The 13087-nt window shown below is 34.5% G+C and overlaps 1 protein-coding gene across 1 annotated transcript in view; it reads left to right on the plus strand.

Annotated features, from left to right (window-relative positions):
* The first annotated feature begins 1398 nt into the window (after positions 1 to 1398).
* Positions 1399 to 13087, plus strand: part of LOC150107212 (lysyl oxidase homolog 2-like) — a 101915-nt gene continuing 90226 nt past the window's right edge. Inside the window, exon 1 of the mRNA XM_090391068.1 lies at positions 1399 to 1481. The gene's annotated coding sequence lies outside the window, so the exon portion shown is untranslated. The remainder of the gene's footprint in view (positions 1482 to 13087) is intronic.

A 13087-nucleotide genomic window follows, 5' to 3' on the forward strand; every position in this document is an offset into this window, starting at 1 on the left:
CAATTTTATCTTCTGCAAACCGGGTCTTTTCTCACGAATTTTTTCGTCTAGTATGGTTAAAAGATCGGAATAATATTCCCTGGTTATTGTTTTACCCTTTTCAAGATAATTAATAAACAAAACGCCTTTAGCACCCCAAAACACCGATGTCATGACCTTTCCTACTGATGAACCGACTTTGTCTTTGGCTCTGAACAACCGGCTTCTGTCCACTGTTTTGACTGCTGTTTGGATTCTGGTGGGTAATGATGAATCCAAGTCTCATCGATAGGAATAAATCGACGCACAACATCAGTTTTATTCTTGTTAAAACGCTCCAAGTACCGTTCAGAGATTTTCATGCGAGTGTGTTTTTGATCTGCTGTGAGCAAGCGCGGCACCCATCTTGCGCAAAGTTTTTTCATTTGCAATTCTTCATGCAAAATATACCCTACACGTTCTTTTGAAATGAAATGCCTATAGTCTCAGCAATTTCACGCACTTTGACTTGCCGGTCATCCAGTACCATATCGTGCACTTGATCAATGATTTCTGGTGTTACACTTTTTTGGACGTCCTTCACGTGGATCATCTTGAAGGCTGGTACGGCCACGTTTAAACTCGGCAGCCCATTTCTTAATTGTCGAAAACGATGGAGAAGAGTGCTCATAAACTTTTATGAATTTCGAATGAATTTCCTTTGGCGTTAAACCTTCTTTTACAAAGAATTTTATAACTGCACGGTACTCAATTTTATCCATTTCAAGGGATACAGACAACATTTTTGCTTCAGACAGCTGCATGATAGAATAATTTGCAATTTCACATGGATGCTTATGACAGATGTACCAAGTTAGAAAAAAAAAATCTTACCGATAGTTTTGCCATCTATGGTCGAGGCCGAGAACTTTTCAGACCATCCTCGTAGGTTTGTGTAAGATCCTTATGCTGCTTCCCTCCCCTCCCCCCAACTATACAAACAAATGATTTGATATTTGAAATATCGTAAGAGTAAGAAATCTAGACATGAACTCCCAGAGTATTTTGCAGTTACGGTGAAAACATAAAAGGTACACTCGTATTATTATTATTATTTCTATTTTTTCTGTTTCTGTTAGTGATTTTAGTGATTAAATATCAGTGTCTCTGATAAAGACGTAGTGATTTTATTGTTAATACGAATTTTGTGTGAGTCAGCGAATGGACAAAATTATTTATTATGAAATTAATATACTGTATGTTTCCCCATTAGAAATCAGGAGTCAGACTAAATTGCGAGCAGGCGGTTGCTTATTCCAAAATAAAGAACATCGCTTTTACCATATTTTTAAATTTTTAGAAATTCCGTTTCAGTCATAATTTTAATAGTTTTGCTTTTCTTTTCAAAAGTAAACCTGAAAGAATGAAGACGGTTCAGATGCTACAGTGAGCACTTAGCCTTCCTACTGCTAAGTTCAAAACAGCAAAAAGCGGAGATCATTCAAAAGTATATTGATTGCAAGGTACATTATTATTCTTATATAACTGTATATAATGTAAAATTGTATATAATGTAACTATATATGCCATAAAACTACCTAAACTGTATACAGCATAAATCTTGAAATTTGCGTATCTGATATTTTGATAGGAATTTCAAAAATTTAAAAAAATGAAAGCTGTGAATTATAGGTAGAACGCTTAAGCATTAGAAATCATATTTTATTTTAAAAACCTCTGTTTCTTCCTATCCCTAATTGCTGAGTACTGATAATAATAATAACACACCATGAGTGTTCAGACGATAAGCAGTACCCATTTCACACTCATTATCATTACTCAGCAATTTAAGATTTTAAGAGTCGTTTATTGTTCTTGATATAACTTCCTCAACAGAGGTTTTTTAAATAAAATATGATTTCTAATGCTTAAGCGTCCTACCTATAATTTATTACATAAAATGTATAAAATATCTTTATAATGCTGCAGCACAATTTCGATACATTTATGGATAATTTGATAGTATAAGTACTAAAATCATACCCACAGATTATTATATTATAAACCTCGCTTTTTTAAATATATTGATTTCCTGAAATCAGCGTGTAGATTAATAGTTGTAATAGGTACTGAACATTTCTAGGACACTAAGGTGGTAAGGATTTAACATGTCGCTGATAATTTTCAACTGTATATGATTTCTTCCGCGATAGCGGTGGTATTTGTACGCACTCATATTCCTTGCCAGTGGATTCCTAATTTTGAATTTCCTCTTTTTGACCTTCTGTGACTTATGATTTCCTTGCCTCATGATGTATCATTCATCTCCTGTCATTACCTTTCCCCCAATTCTGAAAATCATTATGACCTCTTTGGCTTATCCTTGAAACTTAATTTCCTGCGATCCAGTTACTCTAATAGTGAAGTTATCTTCCCTTGTGAATTTGATGTCTACAATCCAGCTGACTCCCTGTTTCCAGTTCCACTGACCATGCTGGAAGGAAAGCAAAGGTATTTTCTCTGACCTATAGCAAATTGCATTTCTCCTAACCATAACATCCGCTCATCCTCTCCAACATTCAGGATCTTTTCGTAACCAGTTCACCTTCTATATATACTATTGAGATGACCTCTTCTTCGTAATTCATATCATATCATATCATATCATATCATATCATAAGTTTCTTCGCTACGAGAACGTCCTCTTTCCAGTCATTCACAGCCTCGTATCCTTTGACAAGACAATCCCAAATGGAAAGATCTCTGAGATTTTTATTCTTCTTTTCCATGGGCTGATTGAAATTTCCGTTCTGTATATCTCGACACTTTTTGTAATCAGGCTACAGAAATTATCCATGTTGGAATGAGGATCTTCATTCCGCCTTCTGTTGAAAATTCCCGTCCATTATCCAAGTCATGGATTTCTTAAAAGGGAAAAACAACAACAAATGAAACAGCATATTGTATGTGGCTTGAAAAAAAATCTTAAAAGGGAAAAACAACAACAAATGAAACAGCATATTGTATGTGGCTTGAAAAAAAAAAATCAGCTTCATGCAATGCCTGCACTGAAGCTCGCACCATTTGTAACACAGTAATTACCAGTGTTAAATTGGACTTTTAAAGGTATAAATGTAGAAAATTCGCTGTCTGTGCCAATGAATTCATGCCTTACAGTCCTTCCAAAAGCTGTTGGGTTCAATTTCTGCCTATCTGCTCTCTCTCTCTCTCTCTCTCTCTCTCTCTCTCGCATCATGCCCAGATGACCCTATTGAAACATCACCTAAAGAAAAGGCTAATCGCCATGCAGTATTCTTCTCATTAGGCTCCTGCCATAGGTAATCAAGGTAACCTCCTCCCCCCCCCACACACACACAAAACTTCATCTCCTGGAACATTGCATCATGTGCCTCCCTGTTGCCTTCGACTAGAAAGTCATCAGAAGAATCTTCACCTAGATACAATAAAAGGCTTTCTGTCCTGACAGTATTGTGCCCAAGAGATGTGCTTCTGATCTGACACGTGTCCTTTATCATCTCTATAACGCTATGTTATACTCCGCTGGCATTCTCCCCACAACAAGAAAGCACAGCCGATTCCCCAAAAAAAGAAAAAAAATAGGAAACAAGTAATCAACATTCAATCTGTTGCTCTCACATCAGTGTGCTGTCTAAAGTAATAGACGTTATCAACGATCAGCTTCAATACCTAAAGAATTGTCAACTAATCAGTGATCCTTAATATATACTCTGTTCAGCGAAGATTCATAGCAGATCTCCTCGTATCACCCACATATTGCCACCTGCTATGAAGAGGTTTGGAAAATAATAAATTTACTTTAATTCGTTATCCAAGTGTAAGCAAACAAAGTTTGCGCCTGAAAAAATCTTCAGGACTGAGGTAAGGTGGTACATCCCTTGGCAACTCGTAGCAAAGGTGGACCAAGCTCTCCTCACTCCTTGTCTCAGTATCTGCCCCAGTATCTCCAATAATGCAAAACACATCTCCTTGCGGACATGTATACTGCTATGCATTAAGGGAAGGGCCACTACCCAGACCGGTTTCGATCTTTATTGAGGTCTCGTCAGTGGGAGGCAGACCCAGAGTGGTGATACTAAGGCAGAAGCTATGGAGAGGTCATATTTACCTATACAAGTTGCCAACCGGTGTACCACCTTATTATTAAATTACTCTGGATTTAAAGAAAGATGTTGGAAGTTTATTTTCTTCTTGGTTAGAAGAAGAAATTTAGTTTAATCCTTTATCCAAGTGTAAGCAAACAAAGTTTGCGCCTGAAAATATCTTCAGGACTGAGGTAAGGTGGTACATCCCTTGGCAACTCGTAGCAAAGGTGGACCAGCTCTCATCACTCTTTGTCTCGGTATCTCCCATAATGCAAAGCACGTCTCCTTGCGGACATGTATACGGCTATACACTTGATATTCCAAGAAATTTTGATAAGGTTTGGTATCAAGGGCTTCTTGGCAAGCTGCCCTTTTATTGCCTATCTGTAATTGGATGCTACTTTTTTCTCGTGTCGTTCACTGTCGTGTTATGGTGAAGGGTACTTTCTCTTCAGATGTTCCTGTTAATGCAAGTGTTCCTCAATACTTTAAACTTTATTTACAGCTTTGCCGATGATACTACCCTCTGATACTACCCTCTGTTCCTCCAACTTATACCAACTTGGAGATTCTACTCCGTACCATAAGATGTATGATGGTTGGTAGTATGAGTAAGGTAATCTCCATACCATCCTTTGATAGAGTGATAAAACCTAATTACCTTTAATATTAACAAAACCCAATTTTATCTTTTTTTTCTCACAAAAAATGACCTTATTTATTTTTATTTATTTTTTATTATACTCAATTTACAATTAACACGACATTATTCTTTTTGGACTTACATATATTCCAATCTTATCCTGGCACAAACCTATCACTTCTATAGCACCCGAGACGTCTAAAACACTTGGCATCCTTTTTCGTTCAAGATGTTACTTTTCATCTGCCCAGCTGCTAATCTGTCCATCCTTGGAATACTCATCTCACATTTTTGTGATGCGCCTAAGATCATTCAAAAAATTCTTGGTGCTGTTCGGAGAATGCAATTAGACTAATTGTTGACCATTCTCACAGATGGTCAGTTTCCGCATAATATCTCTTCTACGGATATTTCCATAGGCAGAACCGACATCCCTCAAGTCCTCATTTCTGCTAATCTTACAGTAACACGAACAACAGCGCTGCCTAACTTCTTTTTTCACTGTTAAACTGCTGACTAACCGAAAACGTCTTACTCCCATTCATCTTTCATGCCATATACCTCGGTTCCATCAAACAGTCTTCTTCATGAAGCATTCCCCAAAACCTACAACCTCTAACTGTGCATGGGAACAATAAAAAAATACTCCATTTATGGGCATCATCCACTAGCTATACTCCAATCACACTGAGTTCGAAATGTCACTTAAAAACTCAGATCTAAAACATCATTTTACATCAGCTGCACTTGGCCACATCTAATTGCACTTATATGCTAGTGTTTTTATGCTCGATATTCACCAGAGAGAGAGAGAGGGGGGGGGAGACGTGGGGATAAGTTTGTTATCTAAGGATTAGCTCCTTATGCTATAAAAATATTTAATTTTTATTTCTAATAGCGCAATTGTAACAGAACAGTCATTACATTATAAGTGTTAATCTAGAAAGAAATTATGCTTTTACACTGATAATTATAAACACTTACATAAATGCGTGTATGTATATCTGTGTGTAACAGTTTAAGCTTGCTCGTGAAATATACGATTTTCACAACGCATAGGATTAGATATGACTTCAACCTTTCAGGACTTATCGTTACTTGAAGAAAATAGATGAAACAACGGAAACTGTATTTCTTTTAGATATCAACTGAAAATATATGTTGATATTGTTAACTATACAAATAGCTTTCAGTAAAAATTTTGATATTTTTAGTTATCCATGTAAATAAAGAGCTGACTGTAAGCATACTGTTAGCTCTATATGTTTCCAAAAACATTGTGAGGTGTTCAAACTGATAGCCGTCACACGCGATACTTTTTCAGAATTCTTTGATCCATTTGTGGACAACTTACGTTCCTTTATTTTATCCAGTCTTACTGAAGAGTATAATGCATTCCTATAAATCATTTCGGAAAATTTCTATCATGCACATTTTCTTAAATGAGTCAAAAAAAAAAAAAAAAAGAGTATACACATGTAAGTGATTAGACGTCTCAATATAATTCTTACACGCGATCCAAATTAACGTATCAACATAAGTGAGCTGCGTAGCAGTGCACAACTCACATTGATATGAACTGAGACAAAGACAATAATGACATAATCCTATTGGAAGCAATGGTCAGAAAGATCATGACGTTATAGAGAATAGTGATGATATGGTGTCTAGACTGGACTGGACCCATCTTCAACTGAGCAGTGCTCATAAAGATGGATTCAGTCTAGCAGTGAGGTTGCAAAGTTTTTTTTTTTCCTCTGAAACAGTTTATATCGAGGCAAACCTGCCTGAGAAGACACGCAGTTGAAAGATAATACATCTGCCTCATGTCGGACTTAGCCACCTGCAATGAAAAACAATTATCTCTCTTTTTACGACAAATGTTTATATAAAGACCCTTTGACTCCAACTGAAAAAATGATTACTCTCCTTCCCAGCCTCCCAGCCTTTGGATGCTGGACGGGGCTCAAAAACGTTCAGTGTTTCTAGACCAGTGTTCCCAGAGCCAATGCACAGTAGGTTTACAACCTTTCATAGGCGAATTCACAAACAGACAAACAAACAAAAAAAGTCTATGCTTGACTAGAAATATCAGGAATTAGTAAGTAGAGTCAGCCCTCGGATATATCGAATGACATAATACTTTCGAATCATGAAGCTGTGTGAAACTAAGACAAAATAAAATATTAGTTTTAGTTGATATTAATATTAATTCTCTGTAAAACTTCAGACAAGATTTTTTTAAACTTACGTCCCATAGCTAGCGTCATTTATTTACTCGGTCAATTAGCATGGCAGTGGAAACGTGATGCTTCGCGGAACATACGAGTGATTGAAATAGAAAAGTAAATAATGTCGTTATCGTAATGACCATGGACGCAAAATATATGTGGAGGGTTCAGGGAACAAGCTACGAGAACTCTTAAAGTCTTCTCACAGTTTAGATCGGCTGATTGGCATAGTGAGGGAAGGGAAATCAAGGTTGCATAATTGTTTTAACAGATCATGGAGGGAATATGTATTGGGCCAAGAATTATCGTGCTTTGGAGGGGTGGGGCTGAAAATATCTTTTTCAGTCTTTAATTTGTTTTAAATTACATTTGATTATCACAATCGTAAACTTAGAGAGTCTTAAATTCATAACGTCCATTGCTCACCGTGGCTTAATATATTTTGTTACGAAACAGCTAATATGACTGTAAGTTGCTGCATTGCTCACCAGTTTGTACAATGCATTAATTTCGCCTCTTTTACCTATGTGGGTTGAAGCAGAACAAATATCGACTTTTAAATATTGGATTTCGCGTTCTTTTGTATCATTCCTTATAATAAATAATTACAGTAATAGACAAATTTTAATTACACCAGAATAACAAAAAAAAAAACCGCATTAACAGAATAAAAGCATCATGCCAGCGTTTTTATTATTTTAACATCATTATGTAGCTAATATACTGTACTCAAAGCTTTTACAACTGTTTCGCTACTACAAATGATTAGCCTGATGTACTTTCACCTGCAACTGACTCGCCTGGCTGCATTGCGCATGTTCAGCTATAATCCAACTGGAAACTAGAACAAGAGGTATTTTTGTTGCGATAATATTATTATACTTGTTCACTTCAAACGAATTTAACGTGGTCGCATGGGAAATAAATTTTGTAAGTAGGAACTAGAGTTCCTCTTAAGGATCTCCTGGCTATTTTTAGAAGAGAACATCCTAAAGAGGAAGAGAAATCACTTACAATATTCAAATCAATAGCCAGTCAATTTTCCATGGAAAACTATAGAGCTAACCTAAGTTTTCAAGAGAGAGAGAGTACTAAATCTCTCCCCCAAAAGGGAAGAAGGTTTTTGGGCTATTCCAACACCTAGACATGTTTTAGAGTTCGTTGACTTCTCATCCGAAGTGGGTAAAGAAAACCCTTTGCGAACTCGAAAGAACCGGCAGATAATCCATTTGACTGGAGGTGGCCATTACTATTCACAAAGGATTATAAATTTTCACACGTATTATTAATATCTAGCCTAACGCTTGATTGTTGAAATTTAGATAGGTATTTACTAAACTATTTTGAGTAAAATGTCACTGCCTTTTTTATTATGTTATTACTATTTTTGCTTATGAAGAAGGCTTAAAGAGACAGAAAATGTCTTTAACAAAAAAAGGGGGGGGACTAATAATTTCTATAATGAGAATATTTTATAAAATTATTAGCCTTATTATTGTATACAGATAATAGCTTATCAAAAAAGAAGTATAAAATATTTCATACTTCAATCCCAGAGAGGATTCACTTTGCTAAATAAATGAAATGAAGAATGCGAAAATATTAGCTCAAATAAAACCCGTTAACTTCCTAAAAATAATATGTTTACTGAACAAAAAAAAAACCTTAACCGCATATAGTCCATAAAACAACTTTAATTTTCACTTCTTTTATGCTAAAGTATTATTTTACATCTAATTATTAAAATCAAAAATTATTTTAAAGCAATGCCGAGTTGCATGATTGTTTATTTTGAAAAAATTGAAACTATTTTTATGATTGTGTGTGTGCAACTGTAGTAGACAACTTCTGGAAATTAATAATCAACACGCTAATAATAATTAATAATCATTGGCTGCATTACGCATGTTCAGCTATAATCCAACTGGAAACTAGAACAAGAGGTATTTTTGTTGCGATAATATTATTATACTTGTTCACTTCAAACGAATTTAACGTGGTCGCATGGGAAATAAATTTTGTAAGTAGGAACTAGAGTTCCTCTTAAGGATCTCCTGGCTATTTTTAGAAGAGAACATGCTAAAGAGGAAGAGAAATCACTTACAATATTCAAATCAATAGCCAGCCAATTTTCCATGGAAAACTATAGAGCTAACCTAAGTTTTCAAGAGAAAGAGAGAGAGAGTACTAAATCTCTCCCCCAAAAGGGGAGAAGGATTTTGGGCTATTCCAACACCTAGACATGGTTTAGAGTTCGTTGACTTCTCATCCGAATCTTCTCATGCAACTCTTTATCTTAAGTCATCGACAGTTTTCATTTAAATTGAAGTGAATATATTATTTCTATTTTATGGATATTTATACTCAGCTCGTATTTATTTTATTTCACTTTTTTTTATTTCTTACCAACAATGCTATATAAGCTGTATATTCATTGGTGGCCATTAAAAGTTTTTAAATAGGCAGTTGTTTTCTCCTTCGAGAAAGAAGAAGAAAAAAAAAACAGATAAAAGAATTGTTCTGGTATGCGTGTTCATACCAGTTCACAATAATATCTTGACAGACTTCATTCATACAACTAAGATAAACCAGCACTTTTGTCCAGGCCAGATACACTGTACAGTACTAGCATCATACAATATACTGAATCAGGTGCTAGGATGGTTGTAAAGCCATCTACTGTACAGAGAATTCAGCACAAAGATATGTCTATTTCGTGACAAGATAGCACTTCCTTGACTATATAGCATTCTCTTTTCACAAGTGATTAATTATAGTGGTTGTTATTTAGAATTTTTCGGTTTTGTTTATCTAAAAACCTTAAAAATCCCATTGTTTTGCGTTTATACCGGCCTCTCTGACAAGGAAAATTTTTATTTTACTCCAGAATAACCATGTCATTGATATTTTTTCTTCTGTTTTTTGTAATCCAAAGATTCATTTTTCTTCAAAATCTTTTCTGCCAACATTGTACTGGAAAGAAATATAATGAATGAATAAAATTTTCCTTGACTCATTTATTATTCATTTTATCGTTCAATAAATACAAATAGAATCTATTTGTAAGTTACAAATGAATTAACTAAGTCGCCTTATGGTAATAATAATAACACTTTTTTTGCAAGCATGCGCTTATTAGTTGATGTTCCCTCTCGATTAAAGAGATAAGGAACTGATTGTAGACAATCATAAATCAGATGCATTTCATAATAGCCTTCTTGTATAATGATACTATCGTATAAATTTGTTAAAGATTTAAAAAATGGTTATTACTTTTAATACGTAGTTTTCCATTTCATTGTATTAAAAGTAATAACTCTATTAGTTCTATTATTAGTTCTATTAACTCTATTAGTTCTATTATTAGTTCTATTAACTCTATTAGTTCAAGTATTAGCTCTTGGTAATTTTCACAGAAGAGCTAAAATGCCAGTATGAGATTCTGAGAAGTTTCACTATAAATTTTCACTGTCTTTATTATAATATAAATACTGATGCCCATTGTAATAGATGTCTAAGAGTGTTCATTGGTTCTTGTGTGCTCTAACGGTGTATGTTCCTGCATGTGTATTTTCCTGTAACTAAAACTTGAGTTCTAAGCGCTTGGTACATGTTATCTTTTGAATGTAGTTTTACTTTCTTAGCACACCCACACTCTTTGAAGATACCCTTCATAACCACTTACAAAATATAAGAGCCCGATAAATCGTAATTTTTAAACCGTTATATTTTTAGTAAGAGTAAAGAATACTACAGTTCGAGCACGGTATTATAACGAAGGATATTTTTCAATTGTCTAATTCAATCAAATTGCAGCATTTCAATCTAATATTTTAAATTCTTTAATTTCACGAAAGAGATAAATCAACAGCTTCCTTCATAATAATGGCAGCATTGCAAAAACAATGGCACATTGTTCTTGCAGTGTCGTTGTCAAAAATACAATGTTGTTTTCAAGATTGCATTATACAGGATTCGTCAGTGATACTGGATGCAGTATTTTGCTCATGATATATCTTAAAGCAAAGCAAACGAAATTTAAGAAACTTGATTATTTTCAATTATTATTAATGGTTTTTCAATTACTGGTCAACATGAAGTAGAGCAACATGTAAGCAACCGTACATTGTTTTGATTCTTGACATTTGATAATTATCCTTAAATCCAACTCGTAATTAAATTAAAATTAAATAATTTACTGTAAACTATATGTAACATTAGGCGACATTCCAAAACGGTAAAATAAAACTTTTTTTCTGTTCTTCTAATCAGTGAAAGCAGAATTAGAATTAATGGTATTTTACTCCTTCTCATATGAAAAAAAGTAAGTTTCTTTCCGATATTTCACTTGAGTTTGCTTATTTGCTAACCTGTTAACAAGATCATATCTTTTTAACGTCAGAGAGTAACTTGCTCTAACAAACATCCATGCTTATAAATATGTTTCGTTATTTTTCGAATGGAATTATTACTGAGTAATGTTTTCCGATTTCTAGACGGAAAATGATCTTTAACACTTATCATAGTTCTTAAACTCTTAAATTTTCCTCACTAATGTTCTCTCCTGCATTCTACGTTTAAGCTGACACAACAAAGAGACGATAATTATCCAAGAAAGTCAAATACAACAAAGGACGCATTCACTTGAACTCATTGCTTCTTCAAAGCCATGGAATGTTAAACTTAAGACAGTTCTGGGATCCAGGACGCAGGAGGTACTTGTAATTTATCATACGAGTAAGTAATATTTAAAGCAACATCTTCGTTGTTATCAGTGGGAAGACAACAAGAGCTGGCTAATGCGAACTGTTGTTGGCTGACTAAGTTGAACCCATTTCCAGTAAGAATACATATTTTTTCCTTGGTGTATGAAGTTCTGCTTGTCAAAGATAAATTAACTTCTGAATGAATCACTATCACTCATAATGGGGTGTAAAAGATAGTTTCAAAATAATAATAATAATAATAATAATAATAATATAATGAAATAAATAAACGAGTAGGAATCTCAGAATAAAAATTAAGCTTCTTTACTTGCCTTCATGTTTGAAGCAGTTCGGAAACAGTTTAAAGAATCTTTTTTTTTACTAATAGCTGTTATATTTTCACGTGTCAACCATGTAACATTTTTGAAAGAAATGTAAATAGAAAACCTCATTTTAACGCATATGATATGAAGCATTTATTATTATTATTATTATTATTATTATTTAAAAAAATTGAACCTCATATGGCACATGTTGTAACAGTTACTGCAGTCAGTACGAAGTTCAGAAAATATAAACACAGTACACGCACTTTTGATAATTCTAGTTTACAGCTTTTATATTGGAGTGTACAGTTCGACTTCGTAGCAATAACCTTAAGGAGAAATTAAAATTTTCAGTTATTAAGCCACAACAAGAAAAATGTAATAGAGGTTTCTTTCACTTTCAGAAGTAGACGACTCCCCTTTGAGACAGAGGGCGCTGTAAGCAATGATTTATATCTTTTTTGGACTTCATCGGAGGTATAAATCTTACGAATGGCTGTGGCACACTTTCCGGCTCGGTTTATTTGTGCAAGACTTCCAGCTACTTGACTGCCGTGGAGAGGTGTCTACAGGGTCAAATAGGGCAAGGGCAACGACCGTACGGGCGGTAACACGTATCTTCTTCATGGGCGTAGAACGAACCATTAACTTTCTCTCCTCGTGTATACATAGGAAAAGTTGAGAATACCTGCAAAGAATAACCACTGTTAGCAGAGAATAGAAATGACTTCAGGCATTTCCCTTTTAATAACTATTGAGGACACGCGATCATTGCAGATGATCGCTGCGATTCTGTTAAGAAAATTTGTTGCTTATACTTACCAAGCGTTGTCCTTTCAGTCTGTAAACTTATAAAATTCCTCAGAATTCTGCAATTTACTGTGTTCAAACCAAATGATCACGCGCCCATCATTAAACGCAAAGGGTTGTAAACATTCATTTTGCATTACCTTTAACGTTTTGCGAATTTTCAATTGGATTCTCTATAAACCCAAAAGTACATTGAACAAAATTTTGAGGGTCAGGTAAAATAACAGTAACAACACTGTTAATAGCATGATGTTAATTAATTTTCCACTGTTTTCAAATATATTCTATC

The sequence above is a fragment of the Typopeltis vanoorti genome, chromosome 4 (genome assembly GCF_054136105.1).
Source record: "Typopeltis vanoorti isolate ZY-2024b chromosome 4, IOZ_Tvanoo_1.0, whole genome shotgun sequence".
NCBI lineage: Eukaryota > Metazoa > Arthropoda > Arachnida > Uropygi > Thelyphonidae > Typopeltis > Typopeltis vanoorti.